This window comes from Ranitomeya variabilis, chromosome 6 (assembly GCF_051348905.1).
Source record: "Ranitomeya variabilis isolate aRanVar5 chromosome 6, aRanVar5.hap1, whole genome shotgun sequence".
NCBI classification, from domain to species: domain Eukaryota; kingdom Metazoa; phylum Chordata; class Amphibia; order Anura; family Dendrobatidae; genus Ranitomeya; species Ranitomeya variabilis.
The window spans coordinates 97,470,038-97,483,324 of NC_135237.1; the positions used below are offsets into that span (position 1 = coordinate 97,470,038).

The 13,287-nt window shown below is 40.6% G+C and overlaps 1 protein-coding gene and 1 long non-coding RNA gene across 4 annotated transcripts in view; one reads left to right on the forward strand and one right to left on the reverse strand.

Moving 5' to 3' along the window:
• CREB5 (cAMP responsive element binding protein 5) overlaps positions 1-13,287 on the forward strand; it is a 607,187-nt gene that overhangs the window by 300,157 nt on the left and 293,743 nt on the right. The gene's annotated exons all lie outside the window — the stretch shown is intronic.
• Positions 1-13,287, reverse strand: part of LOC143781905 (uncharacterized) — a 55,752-nt gene that overhangs the window by 27,725 nt on the left and 14,740 nt on the right. The gene's annotated exons all lie outside the window — the stretch shown is intronic.

Below are 13,287 nucleotides of genomic sequence, written 5' to 3' on the forward strand. Positions count from 1 at the left end.
TTGACTTACTGTATCCACTAGAGGTGAGCAAATCAACTTGATTAGAATCAAATTTGCTGAATATTTAGAAATTCGCTATACCCAGCAAATTTGAACAATTTGCTATTTACTTTGCTTGAATTGCCTAAATATACTTCCATCTTACACATTGCTGAAGATTTTGTTAGCCTGAGAAGAGACACATGACTTTGGGTGCAACTAGGCAGCCTTCCTCATAATGCCTTGCAGCTATAACATCACAGCTATTATGATGGATTTTCATAGCCTGTATAAAAGCAGAAGCAGGAAATGCAGCAGCCATTTTCTGATGAATGGTAATAGTGAGAGGGCATCATAGCTCACAGCTTAGCTATAGAGATAGTAAGAGAAAGTCATATGAAACTGTACATTTTGTGTGACCATGCAGCAGAGATGAAGATTAGTGTGTGAGGAACAGAAAAGTTTGACAGTGTAGTATTTTATCAAAAAGAGCTGTTGATTGCCACCAGTTACCATCTATTTACGTATAGCCATATATGTTGAGGACATTTGGACAATACTAAGGCTTTGTTTGCATTAAAGACCTTGAAAGGGGTTGGATACAATTCAAGGAAACCTTAGAGTGTCATACATAGAGGGTTTTGGAGTACTTTTTGGTGAATTGATTCATTGCAAATCAAATTTCCTTTTAAAGTTCAACAAAGCTGAAGAATTGAAATTTCAAAAGATTTGTCCATCTCAATCGCTAGTATCCACAGATACTGTAAATTCTGTATGAATTCTGGGCACATAACCGTTAAATGGGGTGCAACGTCCACAGTGTCTGTATGTTACTTATAGGCAGTGGCGTAACTTGAAGCTCATGAAACCCAATGCAAAAAAGCTTCAAATGGGCCCACAGCTATCACAGGTAATTAGTAATATTAGTTTTCACATATGAGCCAGGACCCAGATGCAAAAGCAACCCCCTGCACCAACCATAGCTACACCTCTATTTATTTGCATCTCCAACAGTGGTGAAAGAATGGTATCGCCAGCATTAGACACACCAGTCTGTATTCTACTGCAAATTGGCCTGGATTTCTACTTTTGCTCCCGTCTGAAAGTTTATGTTTATTCTAGTGTTATTATCTTTCTTACGGTTTATCTTTCAAGGCAGAAAATTCAAAGAAAGGCAGACATCCCATTTTGCAGCACAGGATATAGACTTAAGGGGGCTGTAGGATTTCCTTGTCGTTATCATGAATTGATACAGAAATTAAAGTGAGGAATTAATGGATTCTTAACGTAACATCTTTAATCTCCAAATGAAGATGCTTTCTAAATAGAATGATGCATGTAGGGCAATATTTATCAAGCGGATTAGCAGGTCTACATTCCTGGCTTATATATATATATATATATATATATATATATATATATATATATATATATATATATGTATCTATATATATATACACTCACTGGCCACTTTATTAGGTACACCTGTCCAACTTCTTGTTAACACTTAATTTCTAATCAGCCAATCACATGGCGGCAACTCAGTGCATTTAGGCATGTAGACATGGTCAAGACAATCTCCTGCAGTTCAAACCGAGCATCAGTATGGGGAAGAAAGGTGATTTGAGTGCCTTTGAACGTGGCATGGTTGTTGGTGCCAGAAGGGCTGGTCTGAGTATTTCAGAAACTGCTGATCTACTGGGATTTTCACACACAACCATCTCTAGGGTTTACAGAAAATGGTCCGAAAAAGAAAAAAAATCCAGTGAGCGGCAGTTCTGTGGGCGGAAATGCCTTGTTGATGCCAGAGGTCAGAGGAGAATGGGCAGACTGGTTCGAGCTGATAGAAAGGCAACAGTGACTCAAATCGCCACCCGTTACAACCAAGGTAGGCCTAAGAGCATCTCTGAACGCACAGTGCGTCGAACTTTGAGGCAGATGGGCTACAGCAGCAGAAGACCACACCGGGTACCACTCCTTTCAGCTAAGAACAGGAAACTGAGGCTACAATTTGTACAAGCTCATCGAAATTGGACAGTAGAAGATTGGAAAAATGTTGCTTGGTCTGATGAGTCTCGATTTCTGCTGCGACATTCGGATGGTAGGGTCAGAATTTGGCGTAAACAACATGAAAGCATAGCATGGATCCATCCTGCCTTGTATGGAGCATCTTTGGGATGTGCAGCCGACAAATCTGCGGCAACTGTGTGATGCCATCATGTCAATATGGACCAAAATCTCTGAGGAATGCTTCCAGCACCTTGTTGAATCTATGCCACGAAGAATTGAGGCAGTTCTGAAGGCAAAAGGGGGTCCAACCCGTTACTAGCATGGTGTACCTAATAAAGTGGCCGGTGAGTGTATGTATACATGTATATACACACACAGTCATGACCGAAAGTGTTGGCACCCTTGAAAATTGTTCCAGAAAATGAAGAATTTCTCCCAGAAAATGATTGCAGTTACACATTTTGTAATACACATGTTTATTCCCCTTGTGTATTGGGACAACACAAAACAACAGAAGAAAGTCAACTTTGGACATAATTTCACACAAAACCCCAAAATGGGCTGAACAAAATTGTTGGCACCTTAAATTTAATATTTGGTTGCACACACTTTGGAATAAATTGCTTCCTACAACCATCCACAAGCTTCTTACACCTCTCAACTGGAATTTTTGACCAGTCTTCTTTTGCAAACTGCTCCAGGTCTCTCATATTTGAAGGGGACTCTTCAGCGCCTTGTGTGCATCCATTTTAGGGTGCGTCTTGAAGTATGTTTGGGAACATTGTCCTTCTGGAAGACTCATGACCTAGGATGCAAACCCAGCTTTCTGACACTGGGCACTAAATTGCAACCCAAAATCCATTGGTAGTCTTCAGATTTCATGATGCATTGCACATAGTCAAGGCTCTCAGTGCCAGAGTCAGCAACATAACCCCAAAACATCTTTGAACCTCCACTATATTTTACTGTAGGTACTGTGTTCTTTTCTTTGTAGGCCTCATTCCTTTTTCAGTAAACAGAACAGTAGTATGATGTGCTTTACTAAATAGCTCTATCTTCATCTCATCTGTCCACAAAAAACTTTCCCAGAAGGATTTTGGCTTATTCACATACATTTTGACAAACTACAGTCTAATTTTTGTATGTCTCTGTGTCAGCAAATTTGGTCCTCCTGGGTCTCCTGCCATAGCATTTCATTTCATTCAAATGTCGACTGATAGTTCGCTCTGACACTGATGCACCCTGAGCCTGCAGGACAGCTTGAATTTCTTTACAGTGTGATTGTGGCTGCTTATCCAGATTATCCTGCATTGCAACCTTTCATTATTTTTTGTCTGCCATCCACGTCCAGAGAGATTAGCTACTGTGGGTTGTAAGCTTCTTGATTATGTTGTGCACTGTGGACAAAGGAATATCTAGATCTCTGGCATTGGACTTGTAACCTTGAGGTTGTTGATCTTTTTCAACAATTTTGGTTCTGAAGTCTTTAGGCAGTTCTCTTCTACTCTTTCTGTTCTCCATGCTTAATGTGGCACACACACAATGCAAAGTTTGAGTTAACTTCTCTCCTTTTGATCTGGTTTCAGTTGAGATTTTCATATTGCCCACACCTGTTACTTACCACAGATGAGTTTAAATGAGCATCGCATGCTTGAAACAAAAGTTGTTTACCCACAGTTTTGGAAAGGTGCCAATAATTTTGTCCAACCCTTTTTTGGGGTTTTGTGTGAAATGATGTCCAATTTGCCTTTTTTTTCTCTATTTTTTTGTGTTGCTCCAATACACACAAAGGACATAAACATGTATAACAAAACATGTATTTGCAAGAATTTCCTGGGAGAAATGCTTAATTGGATCAATTTCAAGACTGTCAACACTTTCTGCTAGGAATATATATATATATATATATATATATATATATATATATCTATCTATCTATCTATATGGGTCCGCGTGTGTATGTATATATATATATATATATATATATATATATATATATATATATATATATATATATATATATATATATATATACAGTACAGACCAAAAGTTTGGACACACTTTCTCATTTAAAGATTTTTCTGTGTTTTCATGACTATGAAAATTGCACCCCATCACTCTCCTTCTTGGTCAAATAGCCCTTACACAGCCTGGAGGTGTGTTTGGGATCATTGTCCTGTTGAAAAATAAATGATGGTCCAACTAAACGCAAACTGGATGGAATAGCATGCCGCTGCAAGATGCTGTGGTAGCCATGCTGGTTCAGTATGCCTCCAATTTTGAATAAATCCCCAACAGTGTCACCAGCAAAGCACCCCCACACCATCACACCTCCTCCTCCATGGTTCACGGTGGGAACCAGGCATGTAGAGTAGGGTTGAGCGACTTTTATTTTTATACCTATTAGGTATATACTCACCCTCGGACGCGCCCTGCTTCTTTCCGGCAGCCTTCCTTCCTAAGAATGAGCGCGTGAAGGACCTTAGATGACGTCGCGGCTTGTGATTGGTCGCGTGACCGCCCATGTGACCGCTCGCGACCAATCACAAGCCGCGACGTCACTGCAGGTCATTCACGCGCTTATTCTTAGGAAGGAAGGCTGCCGGTTAGTACCAGGGCGCGTCCGAGGGTGAGTATATCAATATTTTTTATTTTGATTCTTTATTTAACACTTAAATATGGATTCCGATACCGATTCCCGATATCGCAAACATATCGGAACTCGGTATCGGAATTCCGATACCAGATTCAGAAGATCGCCGACCTCATGGCCGACCCCACATAGGGGTCGGGTTTCATGAAACCCAACTTTGCCAAAAGTCGGCGACTTCTGAAAATGGCCGACCCGTTTCGCTCAACCCTAATGTAGAGTCCATCCGTTCACCTTTTCTGCGTCGCACAAAGACACGGTGGTTGGAACCAAAGATCTCAAATTTGGACTCATCAGGCCAAAGCACAAATTTCCACTGGTCCAATGTCCATTCCTTGTGTTCTTTAGCCCAAACGAGTCTCTGCTGCTTGTCGCCTGTCCTTAGCAGCGGTTTCCTAGCAGCTATTTTACCATGAAGGCCTGCTGCACAAAGTCTCCTCTTAACAGATGTTGTAGAGATGTGTCTGACATAATTTCAGTTGTTTCACACTTTTTTGTTAAGTATATAATTCCACATGTGTTAATTCATAGTTTTGATGCCTTCAGTGTGAATGTACAATTTTCATAGTCATGAAAATACAGAAAAATCTTTAAATGAGAAGGTAAGGTGTGTCCAAACTTTTGGTCTGTACTGTATATTATAGAGTAACTACAAACAGAATGATCTATTTCAAGTGTTTATTTCCGTTAATGTTGGTGATTATGGCTTACAGCCAATGAAAACCCAAAATTCATTGTCTCAGTAAATTAGAATACTTTATAAAACCAGAATGAAAAATTATTTTAAAATCTGAAATGTTGGCCTACTGAAATGTATGTTTAGTAAATGCACTCAATACTTGGTCGGGGCTCCTTTTGCATCAATTACTGCATCAATGTGGCGTGGCATGGAGGCAATCAGTCTGTGGCACTGCTGAGGTGTTATGGAAGCCCAGGTTGCTTTGATAACAGCCTTCAGCTACTTTCATGTGAAAATAACACCTTGGACCACTGAGCAACAGTTTAACAATAATAAACCTCCAGTCCTTAGTCGTAGCAGTGGTCATAATTCATCAAACTTCAGCAATGATATTTATTAACAATCTGTATGGATTTTTTGGAGTTTATTCTCCTTTTCACAGATAAGAAACATTTCCCCTCTCTTCTTCCCACTGTTATGAGAATGGATCCAATGGACTTGCATATATTGAGGGGGCACCATAGGACAAAGTTTATGGGTTCCAACCTCGGCCTACATAACACACAGACCCATTAATAGAAGAAAAAGCAGTAGGCCATAAAGAGGGGATCACCATGAGACATAAACATGGTATGTAAATTTTATTGGGTACAAAAGAACACAAACAACATTAAAAACATTAAAATAGTGTGTGACATGACAACACAAGCTCCTAATAAAGCCTAAACCTGCCCCCAGATAACCAGTGTGTGCTGGCTAAAATATAAAGGTATAAACAGCATAACAGCACAAGTGTACAGCACAATCCCTAATAACATGAAAGTGCAAATGCATACTTAAACATCAAACTCCTAACCCTCTATGTCCTAAGCAACATTGCATGAATAACAAGCTATGTATTGATGAAAAAATACCAGCCCCAGAATAAGGTTCCAGGAGGCCCCAAAATCAGAGGCACTACATAGAGATAGAGAGGGCAGTGAACAATGATGTATATGATTAATGATCATAAATAATCAAAAATAATAAAGTACAAGAGACGATGAAAGGGATGCCAATACAAAATGTATACCTACAGAGTGTCCATGAAAAATATCATGCACACGCCATGACACCGACATGCACAGCACACATGGAATCATGTAAGGCAGGCAGGACCCGACGCGTGTTGCCACTCACGGTGGCTTCGTCAGGGGTAGTTTCAACTGGTATGCTGCTTATACCTTTATATTTTGTGTTCTTTTGTACCCAATAAAATTTACATACCATGTTTATGTCTCATGGTGATCCACTCTTTATGGCCTACTGCTTTTTCTTCTATTAGTGAGAATGGATGCAATATCATACATGTTCCACTCACCCAGGGTATAAGATTGTGTGTATCAGGCACAGGATGTGGTGTTGGAGCTGAACATATAAGCAGCTTATGTCTAGGTATCCATCTTATGGCTACAGTGCCATACTTAGCTTGGGTTACTGAGAGCTCTGATGTTTACCACCAGCGCAAGAAGGCAAGAAATGCACTACAATCAGCTTCATAATGGTTGATCATCTGAAGTTTTCTGCCACTGTACCAGATTAGAACTTTCAGAGTTGGGAAATTTTCTGTCAAATACAAAATATCTAGTAATAAGGTATTAAAATGTAAGTGTCATCAGATCAATTCAAACTGCGTAGATACGTTAAATTGATCTCCAACCTGATGATACCAGTGTACTTTCTTTGAATGTTTATGTCAGAATGGCTACATAATCCGGATATTAAAAGTGAGCGTTTTTTGAGTCCAGCTAAAGCATGTGAGTGCTCATGATTCCAAGTGTATTCAATTTCCGACCACCCTTCTAGCATGACTGACAGCTGCAGCATGTACTGACCAGCATGAGATCTCAGCAGCAGCAGGGAGAAGGGACACTGAGGACTTGTCAATCAGGCTATGGGGGGCAGGTAGGTAGGTATAAAACATATTAAAAAGCTATTCTGACAATAAGCACAGCAGCCTCAGCAGGAAAATAAAAAGATTTATTAAATAATTTATGCATTTTTGTGGAATTTAGTGACAGATTCACTTTAATGTCCAAATCTGCACTACACCACCAGGTGTATTAGATATTAACTAACAAAACCACCATATTATCTTTAAAAGCTAGACTAATTTAGACCGCTAAGGATGATATAATTAAGGCATTCATTCATCCTATAAAATAATAAATGTATTAACCTCTAGAACACCAGGGATAATATCTATTATGCCCATAACCAAGATGGATCACAAAGAACACTACTAATAACCTCATAAAATCTGAACACAGTTACTAATGCATTTAGAAAGTTGGAAAAGAATAAATGGGAGGGAACTTGTTGCCATCTTATTCTTGGCCATCAAAACATTTGAATTTTCCTTGGATTATTCCAACAGTAAGAGATCAGACAGTTTTTCTAGTTAATGAACAATCAAAAAAAAAAACATGGAAAGATAGTGAGAACATACATTACAAACTCCATGCAGATGTTGTCCTTGGTCGAATTCATAGCCAGGACCATAGTTCAGTGCCATGCACTGTGGCAATAGCGAGCTGTCCTTCTTGGCTAGTAGAAGGTAGACCTGATTAGGGATGTCTTCTCTATGATGTCCTTATGCCCTAAGGGCATGTGCAAGATGTATCGGCTAGTGAGAGCAGTAAATACTTTCTACTAACACAAAATAGAAATGAAAAAAGCAATCCCATCAGTGGTAAAAAATAAAGAATAAATAACATACACTGCAAAGACTATTGAATAACTGAACCTTTATCAGACCAGATGGTAAAAAGAGGTCGGTCACTTCACACAATCAGTATTTCTTTACAAAAACAAGTGTGAGCGTTGTACCGTTCAAAAAAAAAATCATATAGTCACGGTGGAACCACTTTCAAGGCCTCCTGTTTATTATTAAAAACATTTGTTTCAAGTTGTACGCTGGGTTTATGCAGTGAAAATCTGAAAACAATAACTGTAACTCATTGACATAAACCGGCTGTCAGGTCCTTGTGGGATTTAGGTTGATCAAGAAACACAGGAGGGAGAAAAAAATGGTTTTATTTGCAAAATTAGAATTGTAGCCTGTGGAGTTTTCAGGTTTACCAGCAGTAAAGGTAGGTCCACTTGTATTATAAGCTGTTAGGGGCACAGCATTGCCTCCTTTTTGTAGTCCCTAAGGACACAATTAAGAATTATAGAATGTGGAAAGCTGTTATTAACATAACTATTGAGCTGCGGAGAATTCAGCATGTAAGAGACAGACTTTTTTCCTCTCTACTTCAGGCTTTAGGCTAGCATGCAATAAAGATGCAGCACACTGGTTATAGGTGCCACATTTTAATGGAAATTTGTGCAGCTTGTGTTTGTTACTGAAAGTCGAAGTAGAAATTTAAGTTTGATGCAGAGAACAGCTGTATCTATGATGGGAATCATATCAAGCCTTACTGTGTGAAGCATACACCTATGAAGTAGAGCTGAGCTTTGTCAATGTGGGCTCCATCCAAGAATGGATGGGTGGACATACAGCCAGCGTCGAACCGGAGTAGTTTGGGTCCACCAGAGAAAATCATTGGGGCCCACCATGCCTAAGGGGGACTAGCTGCAGAGTCTTCCCTTAGCTTCCATCTTGTTAAGCTGAGAATCAGGGAATTTTTTCCCAACTATGTATCTGTCCAAGCAATCACCTGACCAACAAGCAAAATGCTCATATGTTGGGTGCAATGATTTTTATGCTTGATTTAAAAACATCCTTATCGGCAGCAGATAATTTTTTGTAAACAAGTCAAGTGCTGCTGAGAACAATTATATTTTTTAGGCACAGAAAGATTGTATTAATTAGACATGCGCCACATACACACACCAAACACATGACACATACACACCAGTCACATGCTAGTCACAGGACATATACATACCAGTACTAAGAAAATATAAAGGTGCACTTTGGATTGTTTAGAATGGTAAATCTAGAAAATTGGAACTGCATTACAGCCATAGAAAATAGGTAAGTGCTGTATTATGTATATATGGAATTTTGAAAAATTGGACATACAATATTGCTTTAGGAAAATGTACACACCGGTCACACGATAAACACTGGACATACGCACACCAGTCACACGCTAGACATGGGATCTGGGCGGACGTCTGTATATTTGGGTCTGGCCAACAGTTAAAAAAAAAAGTTTGGGTTCGGGTACCAGAACAGTACCCAGACTCCATTCACTTGAATGGGGGGCCCGAACATCAAATGTTTGCCATGCTGTCATGTGCATGACCTCGCAGCAAACACATCTTCTGATCAGCGGTAAAATCATTACCACCGGTCAGACAGCCGTGATTCCCAGCAGTGATTGTAGGTTTAAAGTTTACCTCCACTCAACTCCACTCATGTTATCTCTAAACAACAAGGTATGATTAGATTTTCTTTTCGTTTTTTTTTTTTTTTCCCTTTTTCTTTCATTTTTTTCTTTTCTCTTATATTATCCTTATCCCTTCTCCCATCCATCACTTTATATGCACGATACATGGTTTTGTATTAGTCTCTTTATTTTGTTTATGACCTTTTGTTACCTTTTGTTATGCATATTGATTGTTGATTTTTTTATATCACTGCAGTACACTCAAGAAGGTCAACATCACTGACCGAAATGTTTTTACAAGTGGCTGCCAATAAAATACTTACGTTTTACTAAAGTTGAGTGCCAAAATTTATTCTACATAGTTTCTGGTTTGGGAACCTTCTTTGTGCACCACTACAGCTGTGCCATGTTACACTATAATATAAAGTTTACCTCCAGTCACTAGTGCTAATGGGACTACTGCTCCCATCAGCCTACACCTGCTGCTGCTAATAATGGGACAGCAGGAGTGGCTGATGGGAGTATTCATCAGCTTGCACTCTAAATAAACAATTAGAAAATTAAAAAACGGCATGGGTTCTTCTGTATTTTTGATAACCAGCCAGGCAAAACTGACAGCTGGGGGCTGCAACCCTCAGCTGTCAGCGTTAGCAAGGCTGGTTATCAAGGATAGAGGGGTCCCCACACTGTTTTTTTAATGATTTAAATAAATAATTGTAACAAATTACATGAGATCCCTCCCCATTTTTGACAACCAGCCTTGCCAAAGCAGACAGCTGGTATTCTCAGCCAGGTAAGAAGCCATTGATATTGCCTCCCCCCACCAGCCTAAAAACAGCAGACCACAGCCACCCAGAAAAGGTGCATCTATTAGTTATGCCAATTCTGGCCCCTTGCCTGGCTCTTCCCACTTGCCCTGTAGCGGTGGCAAGTGGGGTTCATATTTGTGGGGTGATGTCACCTTTGTATTGTCTGGTGACATCAAGCCTATGGCTTAGTAATGGAGAGGTATCTATAAGACACCTATTCATTACTAATCCTATAGTTATATGGCAAATAAGCACACAACAAAAATAAAGTCCTTTAATTGAAAGAATGGCACAGACTCCTCTAATGAATCTAAATTAAACCATACTCACGTCATAGCCCATTCCATAGAAACCCTCGTTTCCTGTAATAAACTATAAAAATAAAAAACAACACTATCCCTCACCTCTCCGTCGTTCTGTCCCACACCGTAATCCATGTCTGGAGGATAAACAGTTTTCAACCTAGATGGTGCCAAGATACGACCGTCCTGGCTGAAAACCACTGGTGAGTGAGCTGCTGCGAGCATTGGTGAGCAGTGGTGATGTCATCGAGATTACCACAGGTCACTGAGGCTGCATTCTCAGCCGACCTGAACTGCGGTGACCTCGGTGAGATCACAACTAGCACAGAGAGAAAGTTGCACGATGCAGCGCTGAGCTCAGAGAGTTCACCGCAGTTCAGTTTTAGAAATTGCATAGAGAGGCTTTTTCTCACTTCCTCCCTTCTCCACACAGCCCCTCATGATCCCCCTTCTCCACACAGCCCCCTAATCATCATCATGTTCCCTATGCTGCCCCACTCAAGTTAGATCAACCCTTTCTGAAATAAATCCTCAGAGTACTCACACTGAGTCTTGGCTCCTCCTACCCATCTGTACAAGGGCCCATTGTGCAGCCCCTTAGTCCTCTCCTCACACAGCTTCATGGTGCAGCCCCTCAATCCTCTCCTCCTTACAAAGCTCCATGGTGCAGATCCTCAGTTCTGTCCTCTTCACACAGCTGCATTGTGAAGCCCCTCAGTTCTCTCCTCACACAGCTCCATGGTGCAGCCTGTCATTTCCCTCCTCTCCAGCAGCCTCGGCACAGAGCTGCTTCCTGCTATAGGGTCTTCACTGGACTGGACAAGGCCCTGCCCCTTCCAGTGACATCAGTCTCTCCAAAAATCAACTCTGTTCTAGATGCCCCTGTGCTGTGTGTGCTGCCTCAGAGTCTGTGATGGAGCCGGCTGTGCTGTGAGTATGTTCTATACCCGGTGCCAGCGGGCCGTCTGCACTGCTCAGCAGCAAGTGATGTGATGTGAGTTCTTTCTCATGACCTGCTGCTGCAGCCTTTAATGGTTTCTTCAAAAACTCCACAGCTGAGAGAGCTGTGAATTCAATGAGATCAATAGAAGCCGCTTCGGCAGGTGATGAGAAAGCGCTCACTTCACATCACTAATTGCTGAGCAGTGCAGATGGCCGCTGGCACCGGGTATAGAACAACGCACAGGGCAGAGCAGGCAAATCAAGGAGGCAGGAGTTGTGGTGCTGGCCAGGGAGCGGGCCCAGCGGAGGATTCTCTGGTTTTCCGGTGGGCCAGTCCAACCCTGCATATGGCCTAGAGGGCATTTATATGGGCCACTCACTGTTAGAGAGGCTTTCTGGCAATAATTTTAAGGTCTTTCAGCTCTGACTCCTTAAAAATAGGAAACTTAGTAGTTATCCAACCCTGCTAAGGTGATGCCTCTCCACCACTGCTCTGGTCTTTGTTGATAGGCTGCAGTAGTGATATCACCATGTGTTTTTTGCAGCCGATCACACTAGGCTTGTGCCGTCAACACCCATTTATAAAGGGGTTGTGCAAGCGAGATAACAGCTTTAATTATTGCTAAAATGTAAAATAATAAATCTTTTTGTTTTTCCGAACACTGCCCCTTTGCCCAATTTCAGACTTCCACATCTGTGTTTTCTCTTACATGGGAGGACCCTTCACCTCTTTTACCTAGAGTCACACCCCTTTCCCTTCTCTGTTTCTGCATCAGATTTGTTAAATAAGGGGTCTTAGCTAATAAACTGATAAAGACACTCAGCCTCTTTCATCTCGTCACCAAATTGGGGCAAAAGGGCAGTATTCAGAATTAAAGCACAATAGTCCATTTTGGCAAGAGCTAAGAAAATATTAAAAATATGAGAGTTGATACCTTTTAATGGCTAATATGATGATGGTAACAAAGAGCAAACATTCAAGACTATTCAGGTCACTTCATCATGCAGAATAATATTCAAAATACTGTATCTAATGGTTAAGAAGACATTGCAAAGATATATTTTCCTAAAACAAAATAACAATAATAAGGAACTTGCTGGACAATCTCTTTGTCCTTATAAGGACCCAGTGATTTTTCATTTTTGTGCTTTAGTTTTTAATTCCTCTTCTTCTAAGAGCAATAACGTTTTTCTTTTCTGTAGATGTATGAGGGCTTGTTTTTTGAGTGACGGTTAGTTAGTTATTAATGGTCATAACCATGGATAGCTAAGCTACTGCAATGCCCTGCACATGGGGTAAGCAACATAGTGAATCAGAAGAACTATTCTACATTTCTGATTGGAGGTGTTGACTAATATTATTATTAATATTACACCTCCTTCTTATTGGGATAGAGTCTTGGAGCTGGAAATACCCCATTATACTATTGTGCTCAGAGCCAGCACTGATCTCATGAGTTGATCTTAGGTGCCACCTAACATATTGTAATTGTGCAGCTCCTCCATACCTGGTGGTGGTCTCCAAGGGGTTACTATA